The 14,253-nt window shown below is 36.9% G+C and overlaps 1 protein-coding gene and 1 long non-coding RNA gene across 4 annotated transcripts in view; one reads left to right on the forward strand and one right to left on the reverse strand.

Annotated features, from left to right (window-relative positions):
- LOC5565863 (cyclin-dependent kinase 14) overlaps nt 1–14,253 on the forward strand; it is a 496,797-nt gene that overhangs the window by 459,460 nt on the left and 23,084 nt on the right. The window lies entirely within an intron of this gene.
- On the reverse strand, nt 5,518–7,838 carry LOC110676165. Its single transcript, XR_002500125.1, has 3 exons — nt 7,598–7,838; nt 7,413–7,488; nt 5,518–7,348 (listed from the first exon to the last, which is right to left on the reverse strand). It is a non-coding gene; the product is annotated as an uncharacterized LOC110676165 (long non-coding RNA).

Here is a 14,253-nt window from a genome sequence, read left to right on the forward strand (position 1 = left end):
ATTCTTTATCATGTAAAACAGGTTTGTGAAATTTTATATTTTTCTTGAAAAGTCAAAATCTTTAGCTTTCATTTCGTCTAAGAACATTGAAAATCGGTCAAGCGGTTCAAAAGTTATATTTTTTTAAATAAAATTTTTGCTTAGTCGCAATTTTTCTGATCACCCTATTTCGAAAATGGTAACCCTAATAATAAAAATCCAAAAACAGGTGTATCCTTATTTCGGATAAGGAAAAAAAAGCAAATTTTCACGAAATTCGGTGACCCACTAGATCGGGTTTTCAACGGAATGGCTGAATATCCGTTATTTTTTGCATAAAATTGAAATCCTGAATGACTTTTGACAATTTAAGTTGAAAGCATTTTAAATGTATGATAGGATAGTCAATCAATGATTCCTAAGAGAATATCTTAGAATTATCAATATAAGATAATGCAATAATTTCTGACGAAATGTTTTCTATGGCTGCCGTGTGAAATTGCCAAAAATTATCCAAATGCACTAAAAGGGTTGAATCAGAATCTTTAAAAAAATCAGAATGTATTTTAACCTGAAGGTAAAAATTTATTTAAGTAACATTTTATACTTAATTTTCCAATCATATCTTGTTTCGTGATTAAGAATCGAGCATGACTAATAACGTGGGACAAAATTTAGATTCTCGCTCCAGGCCACTTTTTGGATTGCATTTGGGTCCCACAACAACTGTGCAAAATTTCAGCACGATCGGTGAAACTATATTTTAGCGCCAGCCGTTCAAAGTTTGTATGAGATTTACTTTGGAAAATCTTACTTTTGCATAGAAAAATCGACAGAGATCACCCATTAACTTCTATAAAAATTCTGAGCACAGACTTTGATAGTTATTTTTAACATGAAGAATATTGCCGAAGATCGCGAAACAATCCGACACTTGTGAAAAAAGTTATTCAGTGAGAACCTATTAGCAAGGCGACGTTGATTAACACGTACACGCTCAAAAAAGAGTTCTGGAAAACGTGAACTGTCAAAAACACACCATGAACTAACATTATGTTTACGCATAAACATGATCTAGTTCACGGTGTATTTGTGCTTGTTGACGAGTTCACGTCTGCTGTTCACGGATACGAGAACGGATTTTTTTCTGTGTAAAGGAATAACAATAATAACAATATTAGGCAAAATTTCAGAATTGTTTATGCTTAATAACTTTTTTCACAAGCATCGGATTGTTTTGCAATCTTCGACAATGTTTATCACCGTAAAAATACCTATCGAGATTAGCGTTCAGATGTTTTTAGAAGACAATGGGCGACCTCTGGCGATTTTTCTTTGAAAAGGTAAGTTTTCCCATAGTAAATCCCATACAAACTTTGAACGGCTGGCGGTAAAATATAGTTTCACCGATCGTGCTGAATTTTGCACAGTAGTTGTGGTATGCTAAGCAGTTTAAGTCAATGCAAATTTCTTTGAAGTTTTAATAGATTTTGGAATTGCTTTACTCATTACGGTATTGGGGAAGTACGTATCCCAGGTTCGATTCGCAAATCGTGATAAATATATTCATGTACTCTTGAGTTGGAATCTAATACTAAGTTGGAAACAATTCGACATAACACTGCTCGACAAAACAATTTTTTTGGATGGATCAGGGACGCGTTTATATGGCTCTTGAAGTGCAAGAAAAGTATAGAGAGAGGCCGTTTTCAAATGATTTGCAGCACCCCTGGATTATTTTTTGATAAAGCTTGAAAATTTGGCATTTTTAATCACAAAAAGTGTAATAAGCAAAATATCAATATCTTTTTAAATTCAATTATACAACCATTGAATTTGTCAAATCAATATTTTTTAGCACTGGATGACTTCGGGGAAACGTGCACCATTTCAGAAGAATACTGGCATCTATTTTGTATATGAATTTCGAATTAACGATCATTAAGCAAGTACGTGAGGATGTGCACCATATAAATACTACTTTTTTTTTCTATTTCACACATCTGGTTCATTATATAATAATTATTATAGGTTCAAGAAGAAGCTTCATTAGGATTTTATTCTTTGCTCCATTAGATAAAGCAATGAGCAATGCAATCCAGTTACATTTGATTTCAACAAGGATACGACGACTACGGAAAATTTATGTGTCAGTTATATTTATATGGGCTGGTTAGGATAATAAACTCTTAGCAGTAATAAACAATTAGGTTAGACACTGACATGTAAGTGGTCTTACATGAGCTAGTCGGTTTATCAGGAACCGATGGCGAAGTCTATGAAAAATGTGACAATATTGTTATTTGCGATTTCCAAAGATTTTTATACGTACTCATTAAAAATAAATTACCTATCGTGAGGTCCATTTGTTATCAGAATACCCCTAGAAATTACAGACTAACGTAAAATAGCAACCAACAATTCAGTAATCAACAATTTCACCTTTGTTGTGACACCACTCGACAGCCACTCAGGCAGGCATGAGCTCTTTTTGATTCATTTTGTGCACAATACTAATCATTTGTGAAAACTGGTTAAGTGGTACCATGCCTGTTTCTTACTTGTAAGATGAAAAAATGATGGTTAAACCATTTTCAAATCTTTTTTTATTGTTCTACATTTCACATTTTTCGGCAATTTTAATCAAACTTTCAAATGGAGCGTTAGTTCCTTGTTCAATGGGATGTTTTCTTCAAATGGGTTTAGTTGTAAACATATTGTAAATAGAGTTACTGAGCACGTGCTGTTGCCTTTGGTGCAGGAGCCTCATTGCTTGCAAGCACACGGGAGCGCTGTACATTGTGAGACCTTTTTTGGTGCGCCTCATTTTTATTGAGATGTGTCTCACTGCGGTCTCATGCGCTCCGTCACATGTGCTGTTTAAAATTCAGCGCAATAATTGAAGTGATTACAAAAGTTTTCAACGAGGATCGAAATTGTAACTCTTGGATCGCGAGTCTTCGACCATATCATGTAGGCCATCTAGACACCTGCATAATAAGACTATAATAGTTGTAGAGGCTTTTCGTTACTAAGCAGTTGTTTCGCAATTTGGATACCGATGGCGAGCCGTAGCGCCAAGCAGCGCATGCGACGAGTCTCCCCGAGAGCACATCACCTAGCGCGCGCTTTCAGAGTTTTCGTGAGTCTCCGTCTAGCGCAGCACACTAGGATTCCGATGAGCTGGGAGACGGTATGGGTGGAGGCTCGTCAGTACATTTATGTGCTCCTGAGAAATATGTAACTCTAATTGTAAACATAAAGAAGTCGACCATTATAGTTATTTAGGCAACAAGTTGCAAAATAATGATTTTTTCAGCACGAGTTGTACATTTATCCAACGAGGCTCGCCGAGTTGGATAAATACAACGAGTGCTGAAAAAATCGAGTTTTGCAACGAGTTGCCTACAACATTTTTTGCTATTTCGAAAAATGCCGTTTCAGCTGGATGCACTCTAAAAGCACAAACAAACATTTCAAGAGAACCCACGTGGGCACACATCCATGCGTAGTATCAATTCAGTATTTTTCAATCACGTAGGCTGTGATACAGTATTACCTACCCATGAATGTCACAAGTTTTCACGCTCCCATCGGTATCAGGTAAGACAGCACAAACAGTAGCTGATTACAAATGTTGGACAATTCGATTCCAAATCAGAATCGCCAGTCTGTGTGGGGTCGTCCATAAATCATGTGGTCATTCATGGAGAGGGGGGGGGTCTGGCAAATGATTACGGTCCACACAAATTTTAAAATTTTTGTATGGACAAATGACCACGAGGGGGGTGGCCTGGAATCCCAAAAAACTGATCACGTGATTAATGGACAGCCTCTGTCGGAATCAGATCGCACAACGGATCTAGAATCAGATGTAATTGTGCTTATTCTGCGCGGCGTGGAGGCGAGACGAGTCGAATGAGGGACAATTGTCGACTCGCTCCCATTGGATTAACAATAGTCGCCTCACATCACCCGAGGTGAGAACGACTCGTCTCGATTCACACGCCACGCAAATAAGCACTATTGGCATGAAGAGACTGGGTTGTTCGATTGACGCCTACCAAAACAGTACTGAAAAGTGCTACTTCTCAGCAACGAAAAGAGTGCTGAAAAGTAGCACTTTTCAGCACTGTTTCTTTCAGTAGGAAAAGTAGGCCGTTATGTTGATCAACTTCTCAATGAAAAGTTGATTTATTTGCAACGGAATTGCAAAAAGGTTAATTTTAAACTCGTTTCCCTTATGAGGCCAAACGTGTCCATTTATGAACCCCCATTCCCATATCCTCTAAATGAGTAAAAATGCTTTTCGATTAAGTGAAGAAACAATTTATCAATACACTTATGATAAACAATTTTGCGAAACTTCACGTAATGTCTGTTTTTCTTTCTTTAAACAGGAAAACATATAAAAACAAGTGTTTTACTCATATAGATTAAATCACAATTTTATGTGAAATTTATTCTAAAATTCAAAACTGAGAGTTTGATTAAAATTGCCGAAAAATATGTGAAATGTAGAATCAAAAAATAAAAAAAAAATCGGAAATGGTTTAACCAGAAATTGTTTCATCTAACAAGTAAGAAGCAGGCATGTTACCACTAAATCAGTTTTCACAAATGATCAGCATTGTGCACAAACTGAATCATTAAAAGGTCATGCCTGCCTGAGCGGCTTTCGCAAAAAAATGGACAATGTTGATTACTAAATTATTTATTGCTATTTTCTGTTATCTGTAATTTTTGTAGGGATATTCTGATGAAAATTAATCTCACGATAAGTAATCTATTTTTAATGACAACCTATCGAAATATTTAGAAATCGCAAATATCAATGTTATCATATTTTTTTACAGACATCGTCTCCTGATAAACCAGCTAGCGCATGTAAGATCACTTACATGTCAATGTCCAACCTATATCAATTTTGTATTTCTGCTAAGAGTTTATTAGACCAACCAGCCCATATAAATATAACAGACACATAAATTTTCCGTAGTCGTCGTATCCTTGTTGAAATCAAATGTTACTGGATTGCATTGTTCATTGCTTTATCTAATGGAGCAAAGAATAAAATCCTAATGAAGCTTCTTCATGAACCTATAATAATTATTATATAATGAACCAGATGTGTGAAATAGAAAAAAAAGTAGTATTTATATGGTGTACATCCTCACGTACTTGCTTAATGATTGTTAACAATCGAAATTCATATACAAAATAGATGTCAATATTCTTCTGAAATGGTGCACGTTTCCCTGAAGTCATCCAGTGCTAAAAAATATTGATTTGACAAATTCAATGGTTGTATAATTGAATTTAAAAATATATTGATATTTTGCTTATTACACTTTTTGTGATTAAAAATGCCAAATTTTCAAGCTTTATCAAAAAAAATCCAGAGGTGCTGAGAATCATTTGAAAACGGCCTCTTTCTATACTTTTCTTGCACTTCAAGACCCATATAAACGCGTCCCTGATCCAACCAATTTTTTTTTTTTTTGTCGAACAGTGTAATTCTAGACAGAAATTTCAGAGCAAATAAACACAGTTGAACTCTTGAGCAGGATATTTTCAAACCAGGAACGCAGGAAATCCTAGACAGGATTTACATTTGACGCTTGTTTTGCTGGCTGGCAGAATTTTCGACAGAATTAAGAAAAAAACAAATTACCCACCCAGATTCTGGCGTAATCCTGGGTACAATCCTCACAGAATACTGGTCAGGTTACTTCGAAAAATATAATGAATTTCATCCAAATAAACTTTTACACTGACCAAAAACCTTTTGACCTGTTTGATCTGTTAATCATAGCAACAAATAATTAATCAAATTTCCTCCTTGTCTCCAGGCTCGAAAGCCTAGGTTTAAGCGCCATTGGCCACTCTTTATTTTTAGTTCAATGATGTTTAAGTTTGTCCTTGAACTTCTTAAAATATTTGCCTTCGGATTTACAAGCGAATTCATAATAATTGAAAGTCAACTTTCATACCCATACTGGCTTATTCAAGTATGTTCCATTGAATACTGAGTTTATAGAATGCGTAAGGTTATCTAAGAACTGCCTTCAGTGTAGATTTTCCAATCTTCAAATGTAACCAGTAATCTTGTAGAGAATAAGGTTCAAACTAGTGCAAACTTAAATCAATTTGTATGATCTGTGAAGTTTTCAGTTAAGTGACGGTTAACATTGGGAGTGAATCTGAAAGCGTAATCTTCATACAGTGATTGGAATCATAATTTGATATCACATATTTGATGACCCTGAATGGGTCCTTTGAGAAATCATTTACTTGCAGCATATTTTGAACCAACAACTTGCAATAAGTTAGAAAACTAAGCCTGGCATGGATGCGAATTTTAATCGATACAGCTCCAAGAGATCAATGTAAGAAGAGTAATTGTAGATCCGAAGTTTCAACTTTATTCAAATTATGCCATACAATCTTGATTTGAAGTCTAATACTAACAGATGACAGCAGGAGCCCGGATAGCCATAGCGGTAAACGCGCAGCTATTCAGCAAGACTGTAACCGTCTGCGAATCTCGCTCAAAAGGCTGCAAACACAGTGACTTATGCGCCACTCTCTATTCCGAGAGACCACTGGTCATGTAATAATTGTCTTGCCCGACTAGTTATTTGAAGCAGGAGAGCTCTTCTTACGGGTTTGTCAAACGGTTATTGGATTTACGCAAATAGATGGTCAACAACTTTGAATAGGGTCACGAGGTGGACACGCCTGAAGAAACGAGTGCAAGGTAAACGTGATCAAAGTGAAAGCCTATAAACGCAACGTAAGATGATCCAGCGAACTTATTGACCACAGGGCTCAGCGTTAAATGAATGTAAAGAGAGGTAATTTATGTTGTATTCATTATGTATATTCGTTCATCTTTTCATAAAAAATGTGAGTGACTGTGTAAGTGTAGGTGTTGTGTTGTGTGCATGGCCATGATCGTACACATACCTGCGCAGGATTTTATGTTGAGCGGTTTCGGCGGTAGCGGTTCATCAGCCGAGGGGCACACCGGTGAGCTGCGATGTACCCAGAACGCTGTCTCGTCGGAGTTCTTTATGGCGGCGTTAGAGCTCAGCGCCAATCGGCGGTCGTGCCACCGGGAATACTCGCTTCTCAAACGGCCGAACTACAGAAGCGGGGCGGAGGTGTCGGCAGGACCGGTACTCTACCCAACGAACGCAGGCAGGCCAGTCAATTCACTCGGCCCCGTTTGACTACCAACTTTGGCGGGCCAAGGCGAGATCCACTCCGGGAAGAAACCACGTGTAGGGTGTAGGATGGATTCCGCAAGATGGCGGGTGAATAATGTAAAGAGCTTAAGCCCAAGATAAAAAGCGTCTGCCGGACGCTAATAATCCGACATGAAAAGTTATTAGAACCTTATACGAAAATGAATTCACAAATTAAATTACCTTTTGTAATAATTAAACAAAGCTCGAGAGCAGAGTTTTCGCTGCCGGTGATGTAAGAGCCGGAACATAAATTTCACTGGATCAAATAAAAAGTGCAAGAAGGATATAATTAAACGCTGTTCACTTTGACCACTTCTAAGGACCATTTTCTAATTTCTTTTATTCTATTCTTCTCTTAAACACACCTTGAACTAAACGGAATAACTGAATTATCACTGCAACTAACTTCTGCCCTAAGCCGACGTAGATGGAGAAATGAGGGATTATATCTCTAAGATGTTCGAAAGACCTCCAAAATTGTAATGTAATTGTCTTCGACCTTCACAACAACCAATTCAATAAATTTATACGAGTACCACAGTTAACCAATATGTCAAAGTTGATGAGCCATCTATAATAAATCCTAAAACTATTTTCAGTACTAAATAATTGCAAAAAGCTTTCACACGAAAATTTGAATTTTTATAGCATTCTTTTATAGCAACGCATGTGAGAATGTGAATGGTTCGTGAAATCTTTGAGCTTGAGCTTGATTGGCCGCCCGTGGATGCACTCCAGTATCGCCAGATCAGCTGCACTTACACAAGGAACCAACCGAATGACTGCTTGGGACTAATAAGCATCCTCAGTGTATAAGTGCTGGTGATCTTCTATTTTTAGGCAACAATGGCACCTGCCACGTCAGAATGCAGAGGGGAAGGGGGAGGAATTGATGATGCATTGAACTGACTCCCACGTAGACCGTATATTCCACTGCATCCACGTCAGTTCATGCGGGAGTGTATGGATTGGGGGAAAGGCATGGCAGAGAGGTTTGCTTTTGTGGTTAGCAGACTGCCTATGTATCAGGCGTAAGAAAGGCGTGCGCGTGGAAGTAGGAAGCGTTAGGGAAACGGTTTCTTGTCCGTCTCTGGCTCTAGCGTTTGCTATGAACGAATAGTTTGAGTGTGATATATTTAGAATGGAAGATAAAAGCAAGTGAGAGATATACAACTACAAAGTACGAGGAAAGGGACGGGCCTGGGATTGAACCCATGACCTTCTGCATATGAAGCAGAAGCGGTAGCCATCAGACCACCAACCCCGTGGTTCGTGAAATCTTTGTTGAAATTCAAAAAATGTTACAAGATCAAGCTAAGGGTCATGGGTTCAAATCCCACCGATTGAGGATCTTTTCGTTAATAAAAATTTCTCGTCATTCCATGGACAGGATTTGAATTTTGAGAAAATTGAGAGTATGATCCGCAGTACATCATAAGAGTCTGTTTATAATCTTCTGCTTCAGCTCTGATTAGATCAGGGGGATAACAATGCATGATAAAACCCATCTAAACTAGCTCCAACCCTGGGGGACAGTATAGCTATTGTATGTTCATCCAATCTGTAAGTTAATGAGTTTTTTTAATCTCCAAGCAAATAGACAAATTTAAGCGGATTGAGAAATCATACTACCATACTTTCCAATGAGCTTATACTTTCATTGATATCAGCTCACTGCAATGAGAATTAAACTAATATCGATTTGATATTCGAATTCTGCTTTTGCTGAATACAAGAGACATTTTATTTGTCATTTTCGTCGTATCAGTCTTCACGAAACGTTTCTCCATCAAATTTCCTCTCAACTCTGTAGGCAATCAGATTAAGCGGGATTAGAAGGTTCACAGCATCCTTTTTGCGTGTGGGATAAAAACGCCAAGATCCTCCATCTCTGGCATTGTTTCGTTTTCTTTGTCATTACCTTCCGTCCTAAGCCATTGCACACTGTCTAAAGAATATATAGAGAAGCATTTTTAAATTTATGGGCTTTCTTCCTAATTTATTATACTCCTGAGTGGGTCGCCGAACCGACGACGAAGAGAAAAGCAAAGAACAAGCTTCTTGGGCCGAATTTTCGACGTCAAAGCTTAGGAAGCTAGCGTGTGAAAAGGGGGAAAACATTCGCATTCTGTTGTGTATCGGAAGAGGAATGACAAAACAGTTGGCTATGCTGAGGATGAACCATCCAGGCGGAATGAATGTGAGCATAATTTATAACCTCTATGTATGGGAGAAAACTGCATGGAATAATAAATAACATACGCTGAAGACAGTGACCGATTGCAGAGGATCTGCTGAACATTTTTCTCATTTTAACTAAAGAACAATGTTAACCGGTATTTCGTATTCTTCTTCTTCTTCTTGGCATTAACGTCCTCACTGGGACAGAGCCTGCTTCTCAGCTTAGTGTTCTTATGACCACTTCCACAGTTATTAACTGAGAGCTTTCTTTGCCAAAGTTGCCATTTTCGCATTCGTATATCGTGTGGCAGGAACGATGATGCTCTATGCCCAGAGAAGTCAAGGAAATTTCCATTACGAAAAGATCCTGGACCGACCGGGAATCGATCCCGGACGCCTTCAACCACTTTAACCACTCGGCAAAGAAGGCCCACATATTTCGTGTATTGTAGGCTAAGAAAATAAATTAATGCAACGGAAAAGTGAATTTCAAATATTCAATTGTCAGGGCATGACAGTTTACTTAATTTGAGCGAGTTTAGCAAGTTTTGTCAACTCCATATCTGAAACAGATCTCTTTTTAATCTACAAACACCTACTAGTAGTTTGTTGTAGTTTCTTCTGAATTGCTATAATTAATCAACACTATTTGTCAATTACCATCAATAATTCTTCGTATATTGATTTATCCTGATACCTCCCAATATAGCTATCGGCTTAAATAAAAAATCCTATCAAGAACAGTGCAAATCTGCACCTGAATAAAAAAATGGGATGAACCAAATGCTTATCGATGTTATTCCAAACCAATCGAAACAACAAGTATGAGGATAATTCCGTAGGGAATCAACTGATAAACGGGTTGTAGATTCTATAGTCACAGACAAATAGAGGTGAGCTTTGTATAATTTTATTGCACATTTGTTCCAATGTTTCAACATTGGATAGTCTATGTAATTAATTACAGTCATCTCTCCCTTACTCGATATTGAAGGGACTATCGAGTTAGGGAGGTATCGAGTTACAGAACACAAAACCAGTGCAACTGCGATCCTAGGGACCATCGAGTTAGCCATGGAAACCAACTTTTACTATGGTTCTATAACTCGATATCGAGATACGGAATATCGAGTAAGGGAGAGTTAACTGTAGTACTATACCAGGGAAGAAGCTTCAGAATTTTTTTAATTTTTTCAATTTTTTATTAGTATCATTCCAAACCTTACATTCATTTTTTATATATAGGTTTTCTGTGTTAGACAACATTATCATCCTAATTTGATGACGTGACATTAGAAGATTGTAACTATTTTTGTATAACATTATTATTTATTTTATTTGACATTTGCTCCAAAGTTTCAACATTGGATATTCTGTGTAACTCACTAGTACTATACCAGGGAAGAAGCTTCAGAATCGTTTTCATTTTTTTTTTTCTGAATCCTCTGCAGAGGTTTTTTTTCTGGCATTACAACAGCTAGTCCATATTGGTACAGCATACTACATGGTAGGCCTGAAAAATTGTTTGAAGATCAAAAGCTTGTTCTTAAGACAAAGTTTCGATTGTCTGTTAATAAATAGATACAGACATTTTATATATTTGTTACATTTGGCTTGTATGCCCTCAATGTGATTTTTGAAAGTTAAATTCTTATCTAGCATGAGCCCTAGATACTTAACTTCATCTGATCAATTTATTGCAACCACTCTCAACGTGACAACATGTCTACTTGAAGGATTCAAATAAAGAGATATTGGTTTTTGTGGGAATATTATTAGTTGAGTTTTGGAAGCATTAGGAGAAATCTTCCATTTTTGCAGGTATGAAGAAAAAATATCCAAACTTTTTTGCAATCTACTACAGATGACTCGCAGGCTTCGTCCTTTGGCGGAGAGGCCTGTGTCATACGCAAACAAGAATTTTTGACATCCCTGAGGTAACTCAGGTAAGTCAGATGTGAAAATATTGTATAATACTGGTCCCAAAATGCTGTCTTGAGGACACCAGCTCTTACAGGAAGTCTTTCAGATCTGTAGTTCTTATAATTAACCTGAAGTGTACGATTTGACAGATAACTTTGAATTATTCTAACAATGTATGTTGGAAAATTAAAGTTTTTTAATTTTACGATCACACTTTCATGCCAAACACTGTCGAATGCTTTTTCTATGTCTAGAAGAGTAAGACCAGTAGAATAGCCTTCAGATTTGTTGGAACGGATCAAATTTGTTACACGTAAAAGTTGATGAGTGGTCGTATGTCCATGGCGGAATCCGAACTGTTCATTGGCAAAAATTGAATTTTCGTTGATGTGGGCCATCATTCTGTTCAAAATAACCTTTTCAAAAAGTTTACTGATGGAGGAAAGCAAACTGATTGGACGATAGCTAGAAGCTTCTGCAGGATTTTTGTCTGGTTTTAAAATTGGAACATCCTTAGCATTTTTCCATTTGTCAGGAATATATGCTAATTGAAAACATTTGTTAAATATATCAACTAAAAATGATAAGCTACTTTCTGGAAGTTGCATTTTCAAAAACGTTCTCTTGATTGAGAATATTTTCGAAGTCCTGATTGTCAATTGGACTAGAAAGTCCTAAATCAAAATTGTGCGCGCTTTCAAACTGCATAGCAAGTTTTTGAGCTTTTCCGCAATTAGTTTGCAATAATTTGTTTTCCTCTTTCAATGCCGACTTCTGAGGTTTTTTCAAAATTTTAGATAATTTCCAAAAGGGCTTAGAGCCAGGGTCCAATTGAGAAATCTTATTTTCAAAACTTTTGTTTCTTAATTGTGCAAAACGTTTCTTGATTTCTTTATGCAAATCCTGTAATATAATTTTCATAGCAGGATCGCGAGTGCGTTGAAATTGCCTTCTCCTCACGTTTTTAAGGCAGTTCAAGAGTTTAAGATCATCGTCTATAATCACGGATTCAAATTTTACTTCACTTTTGGGAATTGCAATGCTCCTGGCTTAAACAATGGAATTTGTTAAAGTTTCAAGAGCATTGTCAATATCAAGTTTTGTTTGTAAAATAATGTTATCATCAAGATTAGAGTCAATATATGTTTCATATAAATTCCAGTTGGCTCGAAAATAATTGAAAGTGGAGCTGATAGGATTGAGAATCGCTTCATGGGATATTTGAAATGTAACAGGGACATGATCAGAATCAAAATCAGCATGAGTTACTAATTGGCTACAAAGATGACTAGAGTCGGTCAAGACCAAGTCAATCGTAGATGGGTTTCTAGAAGACATGTAGGGCTATCAGGGTATTGAGTTAAGAAATATCCTGAAGAGCACTCATCAAATAAAATTCTGCTATTGAAATTGCTTTGCAAATTATTCCATAAGCGATGTTTGGCATTAAAGTCACCAATGACAAAAAAATTGACTTATTGCGAGTCAATTTCTGCAAGTTATTTTGAAGCAAATTAACTTGCTGGTCAGTGCATTGAAAAGGCAAAAAGACAACAATGGGAGTATATTTACCAAGCTGTGGTTCGAAAGAAACTCCCAAAGTTTCAAAAACCTTGGTTTCAAATGACGAAACAAGTTGAATGATGATTGCAACTCCCCCATATGCACCAAAGCGATCATTACGATAAACCAAACAGTTTGGATCTATTTTTTCCAGATTTCAAATAAGTTTCAGTAACGACTGCTATGTTATTAGCTTTTAGAAAAATAAACAGCTCGTCCTCGTTACCATTCAAAAAACGAGCATTTCGATTCAAAAAAATAAAATTGGATCCATTGGATAAATGTAATCCAATAACAATTTTAATAGTAAATTTTACACCAATTTAGACTGCTTTACTGGTGGTTTTGAATATTACATCGATAATTTGATTCAATTAATCAATCAGTTAAAAATCATAACCCGAGGAGGATGTGTTACTAGAATTAGCTAAATTTTCTGTTGATTTAAAATTTTGAGCGTCAGCAATTTGTTTGCGCGAAGGGCAATCCCAAAAGTTAGACTAATTGTTGCCCCCGCAATTTGTGCATACAAACTTTTTGGTATCTTCCTTCACATGGCAGACATCTTTAGCGTGAGAAGAATCTCTGCAAATCATGTATTTAGCATCCATGAGTCTAGTATTTTATTGATCTCGATAATCTAATTGTTACGTCTACTTGTCGGTGGTATACTCTTTCAATTGGCAGTGGTATATTGTTTCGGAAATTGTCATTCGGCAGGTATGGTGAAGAGAAGAAAACGAAGAGTAGAACACCGAACAACTCGAGTACGGAGCATAAAATACAAAGAAAAATTGAAATGGTTTCAGAAAAAGAAATACGAACACAGCGAAAGTAGGTCATAGGGCATCCTACTGTATGCTACCAATGTCGAACGTCAGATGTTGGTGAAAATCTAAAGCTTACACAGAAGGACCATCGAGCATCATAAACAACGGCAAAACCAAACGAAACCGAAATCGATATCAATTCAATTTGAAACTGAATGATACAATCCCGGAAGCGCCTTCAGAAGTACTTTTATTTCTTCTGCCCGGCACATGCACGTTTCGTAATGTGTCTGCAAATAGGTTTTGGAAGCCGGGGATCTTTTTTTTATGATAAAGAAATGTCAAATTGAAATCCCATATTCCGGAAGTGCCTCTTTTACTTGTCATTTGTTTTCTTCTTTTTGATGCCTGGGAAAATTGGAAGTAGCAATCTTCTTGGACGACGTCATTTGAAAGCGGTCACCCATAACTTGGAAGGTTATGTGCTCACTTTCCGAAGGAAGGTGGCTGAAATGTGGAACTCTCTAAATTTGTGACGTCATTCCTACTTAATCAGAGGAAAATACGACAATCGTAATGAATTA

The sequence above is a fragment of the Aedes aegypti genome, chromosome 2 (genome assembly GCF_002204515.2).
Source record: "Aedes aegypti strain LVP_AGWG chromosome 2, AaegL5.0 Primary Assembly, whole genome shotgun sequence".
In the NCBI taxonomy this organism is placed as follows: domain Eukaryota; kingdom Metazoa; phylum Arthropoda; class Insecta; order Diptera; family Culicidae; genus Aedes; species Aedes aegypti.